The 20,334-nt window shown below is 38.9% G+C and overlaps 1 long non-coding RNA gene across 1 annotated transcript; it reads right to left on the bottom strand.

Annotated features, from left to right (window-relative positions):
• Positions 1 to 14,246: 14,246 nt before the first annotated feature.
• Positions 14,247 to 15,925, bottom strand: LOC148218243 (uncharacterized). Its single transcript, XR_015800516.1, has 3 exons — positions 15,790 to 15,925; positions 15,503 to 15,576; positions 14,247 to 14,346 (listed from the first exon to the last, which is right to left on the bottom strand). It is a non-coding gene; the product is annotated as an uncharacterized LOC148218243 (long non-coding RNA).
• Positions 15,926 to 20,334: the final 4,409 nt, after the last annotated feature.

Genomic DNA, 20,334 nt, shown 5'->3' with positions numbered 1-20,334 from the left:
GAGAGGGCAGAATCGAACTATTTAAAACAAAAATTTCCTATTCAAACTGTGAAGTCAGAACATGACACACTGGCTGGAAGAGTAGACACAAACACACTGCTACTCCCATTTAGTTTTAGAAGCATTTGGAGTTTTTAGTGCCCAGAATAAGATCTGTAAGACAATAAAAGGAAATAAATTAGTGGGCTGATTTTTACTGTTCAGTCCCACTAAAGCAGATAGTTAACCCCTCCCCAAATATTCAATAGGAAGAAGTAAAACATGACATTTATAATTCTATTACACTCAAGGTGTGTGGGTTTAACACAGCTTGGCTCTCAGTGGGGGTGGAGTGTTATAAGAACATATTCTATTATTGGCTTTTCACAAATATTAAAATGAATGCTGTATGTATAATGTTGGAAAACTCTGCTGTATTAATACAGTTTCTTTTAGTTCTGCTATTAACAAAACTTAGAAATAGTAGTGTGATAAATACATATATTTTTCTTGGAGTATAAAATGATGACGTAAAAAGGTTTTGTTCATGTATGAGAATGATAAAAATGAGAGAATGGTAAAAAAAAAGATAATCAGGAAATTGTTCACATTCTTGGATTATCGGACACCAGAACCCCAGGGAAGAAAAAAAAAATTGATTTACAGGTTGTGGTGGGGGGGGGGGATGATTTTGAATAATGTTTGAAGATCTATGAATATACAACATGTTGATGCATTTAAAGAAGTGTTTTCTGAGTTAGTGGGTGGTCTTGGCTGAATGTCAAGCACCAAGCCTTTATAACCTTTTGCTTTATTTTTTGTCTCATTGTTTTTTATTCAACCTTTTAAATTTTACCAGGAAAGGGAACCTCGTTTTTCACAGGAGGAAGCCACAGAAGTGGCTTCTGAGAGAGAAAGCTTCTTCTGTTTCCAGCAGAGCCAATTTCTGAAGGTGCTGATGATGGACACATTGCTGGTCTGATTTTAAAAGCTGGTAATGCCTCTGTGATGACAGATTTAAGGAAGAAAAAAACTGTGTGCACTTCTTATTCTTCTTCTTCGGGCTGGAAATGTGCAGCAATAATGGTGTTGCAGTGTTCTTATCCCTTATGGTTTGAGGGAGATGTTGCAGTGTGTTCTCATCCCTCATGGTTTCAGGGAGATGTTGCAGTGTGTTCTCATCCCCTATGGTTTCAGGGAGATGTTGCAGTGTGTTCTCATCCCCTATGGTTTCAGGGAGATGTTGTGGTGTGCTCTCTTCTCAATAATTTGTTCCATTCCCCCCTGCATTGTTAAACTGTACCTTCCCACCTAGTTGTCCCTCTTGCCCTAAACCTGCCCCTTGATCCAGAATGTTCCCTGTTCCTCCTCCCATTAAGTTGTCAATCCCACTTTTTACCTACCCTTTAGTTTGGAAACTTCCCTGTCAATTCCCTGTTCTTTGAAGCCCCATTGATCTGTTTCATTTGTTCCCTCCCCCTGTGTTTCCTTGGCTTATGTATTGTAAACCTCACCTTGTGCTCCTCCCCAGCCTTCCCCTATTGGTAAAGAATTTGTGCCCTCCCCTAGAACCTCCCCTGTATAAATGTCCCTGCACACCCAGTTTCTTGGTTTGTCATCCCTGGAAAACTGAGATCAACCTTTCAGAGCTGCAAAACCCTGTAAGACCTTTACAATTGATAAAACTTGAGTAAAAATGAACCTGCAGACAACAATTTTCTCCTGAATCAGAGAAGAGGAAAAAGTGAAGACACGTGAAAAGAACGTGGTGGCACTAAAGTCAGTGAGGGGAAGGAAGGAAAAGAAGTGCTCCAAACATCAGAGCTGAGATTCTTCTGCAAGCCATAGTGAGGACTATAACACACAAACTGTGTCCCTGGAATTCACAAAGCACATGGGGGAATGCACAGATCCACTCACAGCCCATGAGAAGAGGTGCCCGTGCTGGAGTGAGTGGATGTTAAAAAGCTGTCATCTAGTGGGAAATTCAAACAAAAAGAGAAGATAAAGAGGCCACTTGTTTCCAAACTAGAACAGCTCATCCTCAAAAGATTTCACCCCATGAACTAATGACCCATGCACAACAGTTGTGGGAATTCTGTTTGCCTGTGGGAGGGACTCATGTTGCAGCAGGTCAGGCAGGACTGCTACTCCTAAAAAATAAAACCACACTGGAAAAGTTCAGAGAGAACTGTCTCCATTGGGAAAGACCCCACAGCACAGCAAGAAACTCCCTAAGCAAACTGAAAAAATATTTTTACAAGTGACAAACTGACTAGAGATCACGTTTTGTCTCCCTGTGCTGTTGGTGGGCAACAGGAAGGGACTGGGATAAAAGGTGTTCTAAAGGTTTATTTTAATTCTCATTACCCACTTTTAAATCTATTTATAATACATTTTCTTGATATTGTTGAAGTTCGAACTTGTTTTACCCCTAAAGTGTTTTTCTCTTAATCCTTATCTCAATTCATGAACCCTTCAATTTTTCTTTCCCCTCCTCTACTCAACTACAGAGGAGGAAAATGAGTGAATGGTTTTTTTGTGTGTGCCTGAAGCTTAGCCAGTATCAAACCACTACACAAGAACATCAGCCCCTCCACTGAATTATTTAACATTGGAAAGTACTCCTTACCAGTGCTCTTGCTGATGATAACTGTTTTGGCTGTTTAATTTTATATACTCTTAATTCTGCATCTTTTTCTTCAACCATTTTATCATATTCGTTCTGTGTTAAAAAAACCAAACCAACAACAAACTCAAAACATGTGATTTGTAACATGGAAATGTTACAATTATAGATCTATCCAGTCTTAAAACATCATTTTTTCAAACAGGCTCCTCAGAAGATTCAGAAAGCACCATGAACAAACACTGATGCTTCTGCAGAAACTGCAGAAATCAAATGCTCAATGCAGTATTATTTTGTGGACTGGCAGAGTGTGCTTTATTTCTATGCAATATGTGTTCAGCACCTAAGAGCCAGCCATGCTATTTTTATTAATGGGATCTGCTAAAGATACTGCAAAAGAGAGTAACAGAAAGGTAAACTAAAATGTATCAAGATAAACTGCTGACAGGCACTAAGTAATTTCCCCAGAGAAGGAGGCCAAACTGATACTGAAAAATACTGCATTCAGAGGGTATTAAAGGAAGCCTAACTTTAAAACAAAAAATTAAATCCTAGAAGTTTAGAGAAATGAAATTTATCTGCCCATAGGCATGTTTCCAAAATCTTCAAATGAATTTAATTTTAGGTGATGAAAAGTCAAGCATGTGTTCAGCTTCCTTTTCCCAGACTCAGGCCTCTTTGTGGGTTTGAAGGGTTATTAACACATTACAAATGCCAGCAATCAGTAAAATCTCTTACCTTGTGCTTTTCCATAAGTGCCACCATTTCAGTTATCTTGTGCTGACAGTGGATATCAGTTTCTCTCTGTATCACTGCTGCTTCCTCATAAAGCAACCTCAGCTTTTCTACCTGGGAGCAGTAAATTGCATTTCATTCATAAACATAACAATATATCTTTTTAAAATATTACTTTAATTTCTTCTTCCCCCTGTGGGTGCAGTGTAGTCCCATTTGGACTTCATTTGCTTTTGAGATCCTTTTCGATTCTGACATCTCTTATGGAGATTGTTAAAATGGGCAAGATTAAAGGTACAAGTTCACTTTGAACCCAAAGGCCATTTCAAGCACTCTGCCCTAACATTTCTTAGCATTACCATCAAAAAATGTGTGGGCAAAAAAATACTAATATGGGAGAAGTTATAATCTCATTTAGCTATGCTGACTTTATACCAAGGGTAGAATTTCTTTGAACTATATCAAGAAAGAAAGAATTTTTAACTGGGTTCTTATTTTCAAAGACATACTCAGATACTTCAACTTAAGCACCTGATGTACTAAAGCTTTGCTCACAGGCATACACAACAACCATTTCTGTTGATAAGACTGAAATGTAAGAGCAAGGGCTCTGGTCAATAAAGCTTCATAAAAATATTTTAAATAAAAAAAATTAATTGCAGTAAAAATTAACACCTCACCTGTTCATTAAGTTTCTTTTCATTCACTTTTCTTGTTTCTATCTCTTTTTGATAGATGTCAACTGCTTCCTTATGTTGCTTGTTCATATTTTCCATCTCTAACTGCAATTTATTCACCTTTTGAGAATGCAGAATTGCTGCTGTTATTTGTTTAGGAATTAATATGTTAATTTTGGTTTTTTGCCCTTTATTTTTGAGCAGAAACACACTGTTACTTCTCAGGCATATGATTAAAGTGTTTCCTATTTAAAAGTTCAGCTTTTTTTTTATGAAGAACTGAACTTTGTCCTGAAGTGAGTTAGAAAATACTCAAAGAAACAATGGCAACAGCACAATGGGAAAGACTGCCCTAAATGCTGTGAATTCCTTGGAAAAAAACAAATACAGATGGAGATTTTATTCTCTCTCTTGAAATTCTATGTAAGATTTTCGCAGGTTTTATGGGACATTTTCCTCCCAGCTGTGCATTTTGATTACAGTTTTTCCTTTTAAGTTTCTCATATGAATATCCTCCCAAAAGTCCACTTCTTTCTCTAAGTGCAGTACCCAAAGCTGGACACAATGTTCCCATCAGAGGGATTTACAGTGCAGAACACATTTAAAGAACAGCCTGAAGTGAGTAATGTATGTAAGTCTTTTAAATGCTTTTCTGTCACAATGGGGTTACTGTTCAGTCCACTGTCAATAAAAGGAAAAAAAAGAAAGGCACTGATTGGAAACATAATTAATTGTGATGTGAAGTCTATCTCTTTTAAATGTTCAATAGTCAGTGCCCAATGATTAAAAATGGAAGCATCTTCTAAAAACTATGAGCTCATTCCTGCACAATCTGTATCCTAAATCCATAAACCAGCTCACAATGTATTTAACAAATATTGTCATTAGTTACACTGGGACTTAAAAACATTCACTTCATCTTCTATGTGATGTTATTTAAACCTACCTCCCCTTCATGAATACTGGTTTTCTTGCTTTCTGCAGTAATTTTCCTTTTCAGCACCTGATTCTGTTGAAATAAAACAAAACAAGCACTGCACTTTAATAAGTTAACAGAATTATGTAATGGTTTAACTGTGTCGAGAATGTCAGAATCTTCAAAATTCCACCTTTCATCAAGTTCCTGTTATTGAATGGAGTTCATTCCATAACTCCTTCTTGTGCAGTTCAGGTTCCAGAACAATTCTCCAAACAAAAGAATGCTCAGATAATTACTGTGAAAATCCTGTTTCTTCACGACCTTAAGAAAAGCTCCCCCTGAGCAACAACAGGGAATAACAAATGAGGGGCAGAATGGGAATTAAAACTAAGATGCTGCTGACAGAAGGTGTGAAGATGTCATGACCAAAAATACAAGTTATATATATTTTACAGTGAAGTTTCTACAATTTGTGCTAGTGCAGAATTCTTTTCTACAAGTGGTAACTGTGATGGGTCCTTATTACAAGTACATAAATAATACTATATAGTAAATGAAAAAAGTATAAGTTTGTTAAAGATTTAATTTTTGTAATTGCTTTTTTCAAATTAAGGCTAATTTAACAGATCAAGTGATTCCAAAGACGACTCCTTAATTTGATCAGTTAGGATAAGAAAGGAACATTTTTAAATTACATAGGTGTATCTAAAGGTATTACAGCAGATGAAAAATGCTGAAAAGTCACCCCAAAATACCACGTGTTGATGTATTTGTGACTCTCAAAATCCCTACACACCTCCTGCTGCAACTCTTCAAAGCATTTGGCTTTATTTTCCATCTGTTTCTTTAAATTATTAACCTGAAAGAGATATTTCAAACATTAATTAGTTAAGTCCTAAACATTACACCCTGTGTTAGCAATTTCTGTCAACATTCCCAAACATGCACTTGCACCAGTCTGGTTTATTCTGATGGGACTGAAACACAAGCTGATGTCTTAGAATGACTGGAGTTTGAGCCATAAAGTACTACAAGATGTTAATTAATTTAATTAATAGCAGTGAACCAGTTCCTTAGTGGTTATAGAGTTAAGAAAGAAGAAGGAAAAAACCTCCAGTATCTTCACAATTTCAAAAATACTTTGTATGAAGTTCCCCACAATCTATGAAAAAACAAATTTTCCCAATTATTTTCTAGACTCTTCAACTGCTTTTCCTTTCTTGAAATTTCATTTTCAATACTCTTAATCTGAAATTAGAATTGTAAATCTTTGACTTTTACAATGAAATTATGAAATCTGTTTTAATGCTAAAAACCCCAGGTTGCTTTGAAACTACAGAAAGTAAAAATTTTTGAATCTATTTAAGCTAGAACTCACACTACATATAAAAACTAATCTAGAGCCCATCCATCACCCAGTGGGTATATGGAAAAAAAAAAAAGAAAAACAGGTTCCCTGTTTGCCTGAAATCAAACAAATCTTTAATATTCAATTTCCCAGCAAGGAATAAACATCCCTGTGACTGTGCTTGTCTTTCAAAATACCAGGGCTCAGCATGTGGACACACAATGTCACAGCTGGCAGCAGCTGTGACAGGAGAAAGCCCCTGGCAGAGACCACATCCCCCAGGCAGAGCTTTGCACAAAAAATCCCAACAAACATTTTACATTTCAATTCTGTCCTGCAGGTTATGTAACATATTTCCATACGTACGTTTTCTTCTTTTTCATCCAGTTTACTTTGAATCTCTTCACCCGTCTTTGCCATTTTCTCCTTCAGAGACTCCAGTTCATTTCTAAGGCCCAAATTAACAAGCATTAATAAATATTTACTTCTTACCTTCAACTTCCTTTCAGTACTAATAAACTCCTGTTTTATTTTCTACAAAGAGCTGCTGATGTTGATGGGAATTTCATAAGCTGCTCAATGAAAATGTTCTTAAAATGAAGCAACATGCCTAGTAAGTCAAGATGTGAACTGTCCATACTTTTTATTTTAAGTAGGAGAAGATGTTCCAGCTAACCTAAGGAAAAGACATCCTAACCTGGACTATTGTAATGCAGCTCTGAAACATGGGAGGCTGCCTGTCTATTGAACTGATGGTACAGAGATTTCTGCAGAGTAACACTCAGCCAGTTTTGCCTTGTCACATTTCATCCATAACCTTGAACTTCCATTTTCATTTCCTTCACACCTAACATGTCTAATGCACAACAGGACAGCTCTTTCTATGTAAAACAAAATGATGGCAGACATTGTTCCTGTAGCAACAGGTATTTCTAATCTGATAGAATTTGTACTTGCCAACAGCAGAACTGAATAGTTTCTGTTTAGCTGTATTATCTAGAAAAATATTAATCAAAAAAATCCCAGAAAGCAACATAGGAACACAACTATCTATCTGAATCTACTTCCTTTAACAATATCAGATATTAATATTTGTTTTCACTTGCCTTAGCTGGCCATTTGCCTCTTCTAGGTTTACAACTAACTGCTTTGTATTTTCTTCCTTTTTCTCACTATCCTAAATAAAGACCAATGTCAGCAAAGAAATAAAATTCAAAGCGACTTCTTAAAAAATTCAAAGACATCCAAAGCACACTGACCTGCCTTATTCACAAGTGTAAATACACTTCTTGCCCAATTCAAGCACAAAAAACAGTTTAGGTACTCTACAGAACCATGTCATGTTGCAGTTTATCATCTGATTTGTAAAACTGAGCACTGTCCTTTAAAAAAATCTGGAATTTTACAACTTGCCTCTTGTTTTTCTTGCAGTTTCTTGAGTTCTGCAGCCACATCATTTCTCTCCTGTGCTATTTGTTCTTTCTCTAGTGAAAGCTTATTGAGACACACTGTTAGTTGTTCATTCTTTAACCTAATTTAAAACAAATGGCCAAGAGGAATAAGAACATTTTGAAATCTCCTTTGAAGTTAAATATACCCATTATCAAGTGTTACTCCATGCTGAAAAAAGTCCAGGCCTTTATCTACCAATACAGGATTTGTAGCAGTCACAGTGATATAAAAAGGAGATAGAAGAAGTAAAGAAAACCAGAGTCAACTTTTATATAAATATAATGGTCCGTGAAGATGATGTAGTTCAAAGCAGGATTAACAATGAATTCAGAAACTTTCTCTTCTTGTTAACAAAGTCAGAGATATGGAACAACTACATATTCCATAGAATAATACAAATAGAGAAAATGTAATTTACAACTGCAAGTATATAATTTATGTTATATTGTGTGATTCAAAACTTCCATTAGAAAACAATCACAGCTCATTTCACTGTGGATTAAAGTAACTTCTATATAACACCAAAAAAATTAAATACTGTGTTTTCAAAATGGTCATACATCTCTTGTTGAAGATCTGTTTTCAGAGCCAAAAGTTGGTTTAAATGATCTTGCTCCTTTTCAGCTGTACTAGTCAGCTGTGCTTTCAAACCATGCATTTCTTTCTGCAGAAGGAAAAAGAAGAGTTTTGAGCACACATGTGTAAACTACAACTCATGGTGGTTATCAGACATGAGCTATCAGCACAAGGCTTTCAGAAGAACCAAACAACATCCACACCATGGGTTATCCAGACTGTACCTTTACATATCTCTGCTGGGATATGAAGTGGTGTGAGATGAGAGCTCTGACACCTGTGCTGTACCTGGTCCCTGCTGTGAGTTTCATTACCCAGTCTGCAAAACTATTAAATTAGAGTCCTTGGACATAATTTTAAATAAAGATATTTGCTTCAGACTTTACAAGCTTTTGCATTCATCTAAATAAAAAAGACTAAAGAAACATAAGAGAATTCCAGTTCTATAGGATAGAGCAGAAAGGCAATCAACAGGGCTGTGCCTCCATCCTCAGTACAGGCACTGTAGGAGTGCAAGGGGCAGCAGCCAGGCCCCTGTGCACAGGAGGACAGAGATCTCCTGCTGTCACTGCTGTGAGCAGAGCAGCTCAGGGTGGGACACTGCTCTGTGTGCTACTTCCATGAACTTGTGTTCAAGTTAGGATGTGTAACTTGACTATTTATAAAAACATGTTTTATTATTGCCCTATTTCACACCTCTCTGATTTCTCTCTCCAAATTTTTCTCTCTCTGCAATTTTTTTACAGCAGCCTCAAGATCCTTCTTCAGCAAGAATACTCCAATTTGCCCATTTCAGAAAATTAGTGAAACTCAGTTCAGAACACTCAATGCACAGATTGTAACAAGCAGAGGTAGTAAAATGCACACCTGATTTCACACTACCTTAACTTTAGTTGATATGGTTTCTTGTTAGACTTGTAAATATAAAATCATCATGAAAATAAACCTCTGTTAATAGTGTAATTCATATAGCTTAGAGTCCTGTGACAGAAAATGGGCCTGTGCCACAGTACAGCAGGGTGCACAGAGGCCAGAGCTAATTACCTTCCTGTAAGTAAGAAAAAAAAGGGAAAACTTTCTATCCAGAGGGATATAAAGGCATTTGAATGGGCATGAATGAAGAAGGAAATAACCAAAAACCTGACAAGGAAAACCAAAACACAGGAGACAAGGAAAACCAAAAACACAGGAGACAAGAAAACCCAAAACACAGGAGACAAGAAAAACAGTGGTAATAAACAAGATCTTCAAAGAAAACACTGAAATTTTGGATGAGAAAGTTTAGTAGAAATGTTAAGGTAGACTAGACTGTATTTATTTATGGCATTTAAGGCACTTACAAAGCAAGAGGAATTTCATATGAAAAGCAAATGCCATGAGATTAATAAAATGAACATTTACCAGAGTTTCTGACAGCTCTTCAAGTTGCACTTCTTTGTCACATTTTAACTTAGTCATCTCTTCTACAGCACATGTAATGCAAAATTAATGGAACAGAAATAATTTTTCATACTTAGCAGGCAGTATAAAACACTTACCCTTTTGCAATAGCCAGTTCTCAGAACTTATTGGATTAAGTTCAGAAACTGTAAAGCTCATTTATGACTCAATCTAAATGTAGACTTTGAAAAATGATTAAGAAAGACATGAGCAAATCTATATCTGAACAGAAACTAATTATTTATCTTAAATAAAATTCAGAGCCTATTATGTTTTCCACAATTATGGCTTCAAATAAACCATGAACTGTAAGACCAGAGTATTCTCCAAGTATTGATGCATCTGCATTGTTCCAGAAAAAAAAAAAATCTGAACTGCTGAAAGTTCAGATCACATGGATATGCTGAAAAAGGAAACCAGTTATTACTAACTTCCACATGTTTTCTACGTGCACATTCACAATACTGGTATTTTTTGCAAGTACTCCACACCAAGGTCGTGTTTGGTGTGGAATTCTCACAGGTCTCATCCTGCCTTGCTCTAGACAAGCATTAGCAGTTCACTTTGGAACATTTCTCTTTAGATGCCCTCAATGTATACAGGGACATCCAATTCTATTTCTCATCTGTCAGATGAGATCCAGCCCCATGTGCTGCACAGCAGGAAACAGTGCTGAAGGCAGAACTCTTACTCTGGAGGCTGAGGAGCACATCCCCAGAAACCACACGATATCAAAGCAGGATTTAAAGATAAGCCCTGCCACATCCAGCATGGGGAGGGTCTGCAGGAGCCTTAATGGGAGAGTTTTATCTCTGCTACAAGCTACAGAAATCCTGTCTGCTACTCCTGGCACCTGCAGTGCTACTGGTCTTAGCTGGAAACCAAAACTGCTTCCATGAGAATTCATGCATGGATGGCCTTGCCATTGGAGCTCTGCACAGCACTGCCCTTTGGCTGTGCAAGGATCAATGACCACCAAAGAAAGGGGAGTCAGGTGAGTCCAAATAAATGCAGGCATTCCTGACAGGTACAGGTAACATCATTCCTCCAAGTACTACAGACAGTCCATTTCCAGAAAGCAGCAGAAAACATTTTTCTTACTGCCTAGCTCATTTTCTGCCTTTCTACAAGCCTTACCCAGTTCAGCAGACTTCTTTTGGAGCTCCAAGGTAACCAGCTTTGATTCGTCTTCATATTTCTTTGATCTAAGAAAATGATAATTTAAAACCTCCAAATGTACAGTACAAAGCACTGCATTTGAAACTTGAAGGACAACAGGACAGTGTCTTACCACAAGCACTTGAAGAACATTTACCTTTCAACAGGCAGACAATATATCAGCTGCAACACCTACCAAATTTCACTTTTACAACTTCAGAACAGCAGACATTCAAGTCAACAAATATATACTTACAGAAATTTGTATTTCTTGAAGACAGAATTATGGAAGTTGGAGGGGGAAAAATTTTACTTTTTATAGACCAGTATCAAGCAGCACAAATATAAAAAAATTACATTAAATTCCCTGCATTTAGACCACTGTATCAAAAAACCTCCAAATTTCAGCTTCATTTCCAGTTGTTCTTGATTTTGTCATAGACTGCAACCTGTAAGATGCCTCTGAATGGAAACTCTTTAATTTACCTATTTTGCTCCTTTTGCAGCAAGCTTTTCAAATTGGCAGTAGAAATCTCAAACTCCTCTGTCACAGCTGCAAGCAAAGCCTTCACTTTTTTACATTCTTCCTCCTGTGCTTCCTTTTCTCTGGTGACCTCAATTAATGTTTTCACTGTAGTTTGCAATTCAGCTTCTAAGTTCTTCTGAGTAGCCTTCAAAACATGATCTAATTTCTAACCATGTTTTGCAACAAACAGCTACAGTTGTTTCATATCTAAAGTATCCATAATTATTTATGCAAATACTCATCTAGTTTATTTAAACTGAAAAACTGTAAGCAAGGTGTACCTCTGCCTTTTCCAATGAAATGTCAGCCTCTCCCAGCTTTGCCCTCAAATGTTCTTGACTGACCCGGGATTCCTTTAACATTTCTTCTCCATGTACTAAGCAAAAAAGATGTATGTTTATATTTTTAAAAATAGGATATTTACTAAAAAAATGCTGTTAGAAATTCGAAAATACATACATTTATAGAATTTAAAAAAGGCCAATGGTACTGACATCATATACTATAAAACCTTTGAATATAAATGGCTTAAAAATATTGAAAATCAAGGTCTGAAAAGTAAATGTCCTCAGTGGCACCTGCCTGACTGTAAATTTGTAAAACTGAAGCAATGTGTTTTCCCCTTGCAATTTTCAAAACTTCTCACTGCTTGACTCACCCTAAAAATTACCCTGCCAGTTCTCATCCCACATAAGCAGCTTCTGTTTCAAAGATAAGCCCCAAAATTCTGCTGCCAACCAGCAACAGAACAACTATCACAGCCCTGTTTCCTATGCTTCTAAAAACAATTACATTTAAACACAGCAGACAGAACTCTTACATTTTGCTTCTAGCAAGTCAGCAATCTTATTTTGTGATATCTGCAGCTGAGCCTGGATGTCTTTTATTACACCATCTTTTTCATCTCTCTGTATGGTAAGAGCTGAAATCTAGCAAAATTAAAGAAATATCATCATGAAGTGTGGGAAAGGGACAGAGACTCATTTCCATTTGTACCCCAGGTATGATAAGTTGCTGTCATTCAAGTTACATAAAGTTGTTGATCTTAGCCAAATATTGATCAAGTCACATTACTCCAAATGAAAAAGTCCTCCAGTTCAAAATCAAACTGTGAATTTCAGTAGACTGAAGGTCTGAAACATCACTGAACTTAGCAGAATCTGACTTAAATGCAGCTTCAGCTGTTATTCTGTCTTTCCTACTAATACCCAGAAAGACTTCTTGGCTCTTACACTGCCCTTTTAGTCACAAATAAAGCTGTTACCACATATTAAATGGTAAAACTGAGCAAACCTGCTTCTCCTTCGGACTCACTTGCAGTTTGCATTCTTTTTCAAACTTGTCCACTTTTTCTGCTTCTTCTTTCACTTTTGAGATACAGTAATAGCCACAGTTAATATTCTAGCTGAAATATACTCCAATTTCAATACAACTTCCAGTTTAACATTTCTTGCAATTGTACAGCTGTACATTTTGTTTCCCAAGAGTAACTGCTGAGGCAACATTTGATTTTATAAGCAAAATATCTTTTTTTTGCCAGCTTTCCACAGAATTAGTCCATTACTCCATGTTTGTTATAAGAAACTAACAGAAAAGAGCACGTGAAAATGAAACAGGAACACAAACAGGAACACAGCAGCCTGTACATATAGAGAGAGCATTTACCTGAAGTTTGTGTAGCTATACACTAGTGCATTACCATTTAAGTAAACCAACTACAGGAAATAAATATTACTGTCTAGGCTGTACTTCACAGACAAAACTTGAACTTTGAGTGACTATTTGAAAAATAAAGTTCCAAATTTGGCCCAGAGGAACAACAGCAGAAGGGGCCAGGCAGTGAATACAGACAGCAGGAATAAAAGAGGGTCCCAGTGTCTCAGTGTGACCTGCTCACCATTCACATCTGTCTGCCCTGACACTGCACATTTTTTATGTGTAATAAATGCTATGAAATACAAAATTGTTGAGCCAGCAGCATGAACACAATAAACAGAATTCTCACATTTGAAACTCATTTCCAATCTGTCCTGCTCTGCTTGCACACAAAGCTCTTCAAATGCCACTGTCATTCTCTAAAAACAAAATTTCATATTTGAAGCTCAATATTGGAAACCCTGGAAGTTCCCAAGGGGCTGCTGCCAACCCCAACCATTATGAGAAATCACCAGGTAAGTGAAACAGAGTCCAAAAAGAAGACAGAAGTTCTGGCAGTCACCCAGCACTAAGCACAGATCACACCCATCCCATGGATCTACATCCCACATATCACACATCCCATGGATCTACATCCCACATATCACACCCATCACATGGATCCACATCCCACATATCACACACATCCCGTGGATCCACATCCCACATATCACACACATCACATGGATCTACATCCCACATATCACACACATCCCATGGATCCACATCCCACATATCACACACATCCCATGGATCCACATCCCACATATCACACACATCACATGGATCTACATCCCACATATCACACACATCCCGTGGATCCACATCCCACATATCACACCCATCACATGGATCCACATCCCACATATCACACCCATCACATGGATCTGCATCCCACATATCACACCCATCACATGGATCTACATCCCACATATCACACACATCACATGGATCTACATCCCACACGCTGCTGCACTTTCTCCATTGAATGTGCTTTATGTAATACAAAAATAATTCTTGAAGAGGGACTGAAAACCTGACTTCCTGCATCACACATGACATGATATGGACACAGAAAGTATCCCAACATAAACATGTAATCAGCTCAGCATGTCCACACTCACATTCCTTTTAGCCAGCTTATGTCACTTACTTCCATGTTGCCATGAAGTTCCTCATACAATTGTCTTGTTTCTTCTCTTTCCTGTTCATCTATCAAAGCAAGAATTTTTTTAATTTTTTCTTTTGAAATTTTTTCTTTTGAAAAAGAATGCCAGCTGTCCAAGTCATTTTCCTTAATCAGCATAATGAATTTAAAAAGGAATTATCAGCTCATTTCTTATTAAATGAGGCATTATGAAATACAGTGCCAAAGCCATACTATCTAGGGAAAATGTGTATTTCATTGAAATATTAAGCAAGCTCAGCTTTTAAATTTCCTTCCCAATATATATTTTTGACAAATGTAATTCTGGATCAATTCATGTAACCATATTAATTCTTATAGTATTAATGTTGAATAATCATGTATCAAAACTGCAATGCAGAGTTTAGCACTGAATTTCTTCCTATCAGCAGATACCTATGACCACAGAACTGTCATTATAAAATTAAAACAACACTCCATGTCCATATTTTCCTTCTTTCCTTTTACTTTTGTAATTGATACTATTTTTCCCTATGAAAACAATTATAGAAAAGAATAGTAAGAAACAGAGCTATCAAAAAAGAACAGTACATCTATACACAAGTGTTTCTAGAATTAAGGCTAAAAAGAAATAGACACTTCTTAAATATCCAGGATCAAATTAGTAAAATTTTAATGATTAACAATTAACAATTCTACATTGCATATAAAGCAGAAATACCAATCAAGAACATGGGAATTTAGAGTAGATTCCACTGCCTCAAAACAGGCATGAAGTGCCACTTCATATCTCTCAGTATCTTCACAGTCCCTGGATGGGACTGAAAACCCTCAGGGGGCTGAGCAGACTCGAGGGGAGCTGCACTGCTCTGCAGTGGCTGTCACTGCTCACCAGGGTCTGGCACTGCCTCAAACCTGGCTCAGTGTTCAGGCACCCAAACGGCTCCCAGGCTTGGAAACTTTCAGCAAACGATTTGACTGGCTCCAAAAATCCTCTGGATTTAGCATCACAAACCTGATGTGTGTTAGACCTGTGGCTTCACTTCTAGTTTTGTGAGCCACTTAAATTTCACTCCTCATTTTAAGAGTCACATCCAGCCAATCTCAGCTGGAGAGCACATCTGGAACAGCATGAGAACCTTTCTGTGAATTTAGAGCAAGCTAGAAGCACTCTCATACATCTCATTTACTCTCATGAATCAAAAATAAAAAAGTATTTACATTTGCTGGTCTTCTCTGTGAAGAGAGTGCAGGTTTCCTTGAGCAGAGTACACAGATGCACCGAAGCAGTGGCTCTAAAGGAGGGAAAAATACCATGTTTTCATAGGAGTGCACAGTATTTTATACTAAGTATAAATATATATATATATTTAATGGACAAATTTTATACCAAGTACCTAAGGAGTAACAATGTAAATGACCTTCACAATTTAACTGCTATATGAAACTGCCCACATGAAAACTGATTATTTTCACCAGAAAAACATCTATTTGGTTACATTACTCACTCTTTCTGGAGATCTTCTTTTTCCCATATTTCATCTTCCAGTTTCAAATGGAGTTTATCATTTTTTAACTAATTTCATAGGGAATAAATGCAAAAAGACACTGTTATTGAAAAATACATTAGATATACACTTTGACTTCTCAAATCCCACATGAAAATGTAATTTTGGGTATCAGCAGACAGAAGTCTATTTAACTGGTATTGCATGCTGAGTCATCTTCTGCATGAAAGGCAGAATAATTAATGAGCAATGACTTACCAGCAACTGAGACACTTACAGGTAAATTCTTCATGCACACACTCATACAGGACAGGTGCACACACCTGCTCAAAACAATCATTTGCTCAAGGCACAAACCAAACTGCAACATTCTTTAATATTTAATTGGATCAATAATATTGTCATACTAAATCAGGAAGCACTTAACTTCATCTATTCAATGCATATTGTACAATACTGGCCTGCAGTTCTTGAATGGTTTTATTCTGTGCTTCAATAATCTCTCTACTTTCTTGGAGTTTTCTTTCTTTCTGGTTTAGTTCTGATTCCATAGTCAGCTTCCACTGCTTGATCTTCTCAGCCTCATTGTAGAGTTTTGAGAACAAGTCATTCCTTGTTTCTGTATTCTATTAAAACAGGTTCCACAATTTAATCTCAAATACTATCTAATTAATACTGTTGTAGATAAAATATTTTATCTCTTAGAAACATCACAAGAGTAATATTTTTCCACAGATGGTGATATAAACTTATATATGATCAGGAAGCAAAGTTTAAATCTTTGTGCATCCACTATGTAGGTTTCAAAAGGCATTACAGACCACACAGGAGACACAAATACAACGAAAATCTTTAAATCTTACTCTAATTAAAACTCACAGACTTCACAGGCACTTCAAATAAAGAAAAAACAACAACAGCAACAACCAACATTGCAATCACCCTAATTGTTAAGGATTTGTCTCCAGGCATGTTCACTGAATCACAAATATCTCCTCCAAGTGATTCAGCTTTAAGCAGGAGACAGAAAACAATTCCCTTTTGACTACTTCCTTCAGCCCTGAAATATCTACTCAATAATGCTTTAAGCACTGTTTGGGAACAAATTTCAAAGATCCCAGGAAATTAGATATGCAGAGTTGATACTTAGCTGACCTCTTCATCTACTTCAGAGCAAAGCTTGACTTGCTGTGAAATTATATCTGAAACATGAAGAGATTTTGATCAATGTATTCCTAAAAAATACTAACAGTGAAACTGTATTTAACAGTGTTATCAGATATTAAACTCTAAGACTACTCAAAAAAAAATTAGAACTCGACAATATAAAAAAATTTAAAGAACGTGCATGGCCAATATTTTAGTCTTACCTGAATCAGTGATTTTGCCAGGGTTGGACACATCGAATGGCAATTTAAAATCATCATCCAAGCATTTGTTAAAACCCTGCACAAATTAAAAAATTAGTTCATTGGGGTAGATTTGTAAAAAAGGATTATAAAATCCTGAAAAAAAACCCCAAAAATCCTACAGATGATGTGAAAATAGAATTTTTCATTAATAAATCAGCTGCCTATACAATTTCAAAGCCCAAGGTTTTGGTGAAGGCTTTGGAACTTGCTTGCTTCTTTTTTCACAGTGGTTTATCAAACTTGTTTTTTTTCAGTTTTCTTTATTATTATTTTTGACTGTGGCCAAAGGGGAAGCTTTCAATGCAGGGAACTCAGCAGCTCCTGCCTGTCCGTGCACTGGTGCATGGTAAAGGACTCAAGAAGCCAAATTACTTTTTTCAAGACCAGTAGCTGATATTTCTTTTTTGCTTTACTTCCAAGGGCACTTCTAAACCATATCTGATTATGTTTCAGCATGAAAATACCAGTTTACAAGGTTTTTAAGTCATAGAAGTTCATCCTGTAAACGGCATAACTCATCTGTTGTCAGAATATCCTGTTTGAATCCCAACATATTTCATAAGGAGCTTCAACATGAAAAAATAACTTGTTGAATTCCCATAACTCAGAGTGGGGACGGAACATTTTCACTGCACACCTGATCTGGTGAGAGCGAGACATCAACGGCAGTGGGAGCATCTGAGGGGGTCACTGCTCGCTCTGGGTGCTGAATGAGCCACCCCAAACACGGATTTATCATCACTGAGCTACAGTTACAACACACAGCACAGGCTGACAAGAGGAGTCCCTTCAGCTGTGTTATAAGCATATATTACATTATTGGCTTTTTGCAAACATTAAAATGAATGCTGCATGTATGATGTTGGAAAATGCTGCTGTATGAATATAGTTTCTTTTAGTTCTGCTATTAACAAGACTTAAAAATAGCAGTGTGATATACATTTTTTTAGACTATAACATGGTAATGTAAAAAGCTTTTGTTCATGCAACTAAATCAGAGAATTGTAAAAAGATAATCAGGAAATTCTTCACACTCTTGGATTAACCTGTCTGGATGAGGACAGGGCTGATGAACAACAGAAGTCCAGGGAAGGAATTTACTGATCTCTGTTATCAGGGAGTGCACTGACAAGGAGGAGCCACAAAAAAAAAAAAAAAAAAAACAAAAAAAAAACGGTAAAAAAATATGTTGATTTACAGGTTAGAGGGGGTGATTTTGAATAATACATGAAAGGTCTATAAATATACAACAGGTTGATGCATTTAAGGAAGCGTTTTCTGAGTTAGTGTGTGCTCTTGGCGGAATGCCAAATACCCGGCCGTTGTAACCTTTTGCTTTATTGTCTCTTACAGTCTTTTACTAAACTTTTTCAAATCTACCGGGAAACTGAACCTCGTTTTTCACAGCTGTGACAGAAAGTAACAGCAGAAGTCTTCGAAATTACAACCGAAGATGTTCCCCCGGCACCAGTCTAGGCATGTGCACAGAAATGAGTCCAGGGCAGGAGACAGCCCGAGGGGCGGCCCGGGGTAGGGGGGGCTGCCCTCAGCGGGCCCGCGGCCGAGCGCTCACCTGGGATCTGCCCACAGACCACTGCCCAGCGCTCGGGCGGGGCGGAACGAACAATTTAAACCGCTTTTCCTTCTCCACGGCGCCGCTGGAAGGGCGGCCGGGCGCCATCGCCGGCAGCTCTCGGCCAAGGGCGGGAAGCGGCGGCGGCCCCTCAGCGCCGGGCGGGGGGCGCCGCCTAGCGGAGCTGCTGTGGCGCAGGCGCTGTGCGGCGGGAGCTGCGCCCGCCTCAGGCCCGGCCCGGCCCGGCCGGGGGGAGCGGCGGCCCCGGGGGCGATGGCGGCGGATCCGGGGGGCGATGGCGGCGGCCCCGGGGGGCGATGGCGGCGGATCCGGGGGGCGATGGCGGCGGCTCCGCCGCTTCCTCGTTGTCCGTGACCATCAAAGAGGTCTCGGGGCTGCCCGAGGGGCCTGGCGGGTTGGGGACTTCGCCGTGGTCGCCGGCCAAGGGGGCACAGAGGGACCTTGGCAGTCGCTGGGAAAGCGGGAGAGGTCTGAGGAGAAAGGGAGTCTGTAGCCGTGGAAAGGGGTTTTAACCCTTTAAGTGCGGCGGAAATAAGATGCACAGCTACATGGTCATCTTTCATGATAGCAAGGAAAGAGACAAGTTTATTCAGAAACACACTTGGTTTTATAGCATGACTCGCAATTCCAAGAGTAGAGAAAAGGTGATTGGTTCAGAGAGAAGACACCCCATTGCCGGGGCCTGGTCACACACCACAACAGGTGTTCTATCTTGTTATCAATTCCTTTTTATTTTGACCAAATGATCACCCTGGGAGAAATTCTCCCTAGCCTTGAGCTGGACCAGCTTATCGGCTGGGAACAGAGCTGAGAAGCTGCAGCCTGGAATATTTTTCAGGCTGTCATTTTCTTACTTTCTCAATATGTGTCCCTACAAAAAAAATATTATTCTTACCACTCTACCAGTGTTATCAGTGTTACCAGTGTTACCACCTCCTCTACGTATGGATCCAGGTCACCTGTAGAAGCAAACACACTAAAGAATCCAGCAGGAATCATTTATCTCTGCTCCCATCTGTCACATCTCCTCTGGAGCTGCAGGTGCAGCCCCAGCACTTGGGAGGGCTCAAGGGGTCACAGGCTCAGCTCCCACACAGAGACCTTGCAGACCCTGGGGTGCCCCTTTCAGCCTCCCTGCCCAGAGCCTTTCTGCAACCTTCCCCCTGGAGCTGCTGCTTCCCTGCAGCCCCGGCCATGGACAGCAGCAGAACCTGGTGTGTCCCGAGCAGCAGGGCCAGCTCAGGGCCCTGTGGGGAGCAGGGGCTGGGCCAGCAGGACAAGCCAGCCCGGCCAGGCAGGACACGCTCAGCTGGGGAAAGGGATGTGCAGGGAGAGGAGCAAGGGAGCGTTTCTGTGCCTGCAGGGAGGAATGCAGAGGAAGCTGCTGCTGCAGGCACCAGCTCTGGCCAGGCCCCTCTGTCCCCTGCCCAGGGCTGCTGTGCTGGCCTGGGGAGAGACAGGGGCTGGCACTGAGCAGGCAGAGGCAGCCTGTGCTGGGCATCTCCTGGAGCCAGGACCAGCAGTTCTGCACTGTCCCTG

This window comes from Sturnus vulgaris, unplaced genomic scaffold (assembly GCF_052056855.1).
Source record: "Sturnus vulgaris isolate bStuVul1 unplaced genomic scaffold, bStuVul1.hap1 Scaffold_192, whole genome shotgun sequence".
NCBI lineage: Eukaryota > Metazoa > Chordata > Aves > Passeriformes > Sturnidae > Sturnus > Sturnus vulgaris.
The sequence above is the reverse complement of the archived record's forward strand: the minus strand, read 5'-3'. Positions and strand labels throughout refer to the sequence as shown.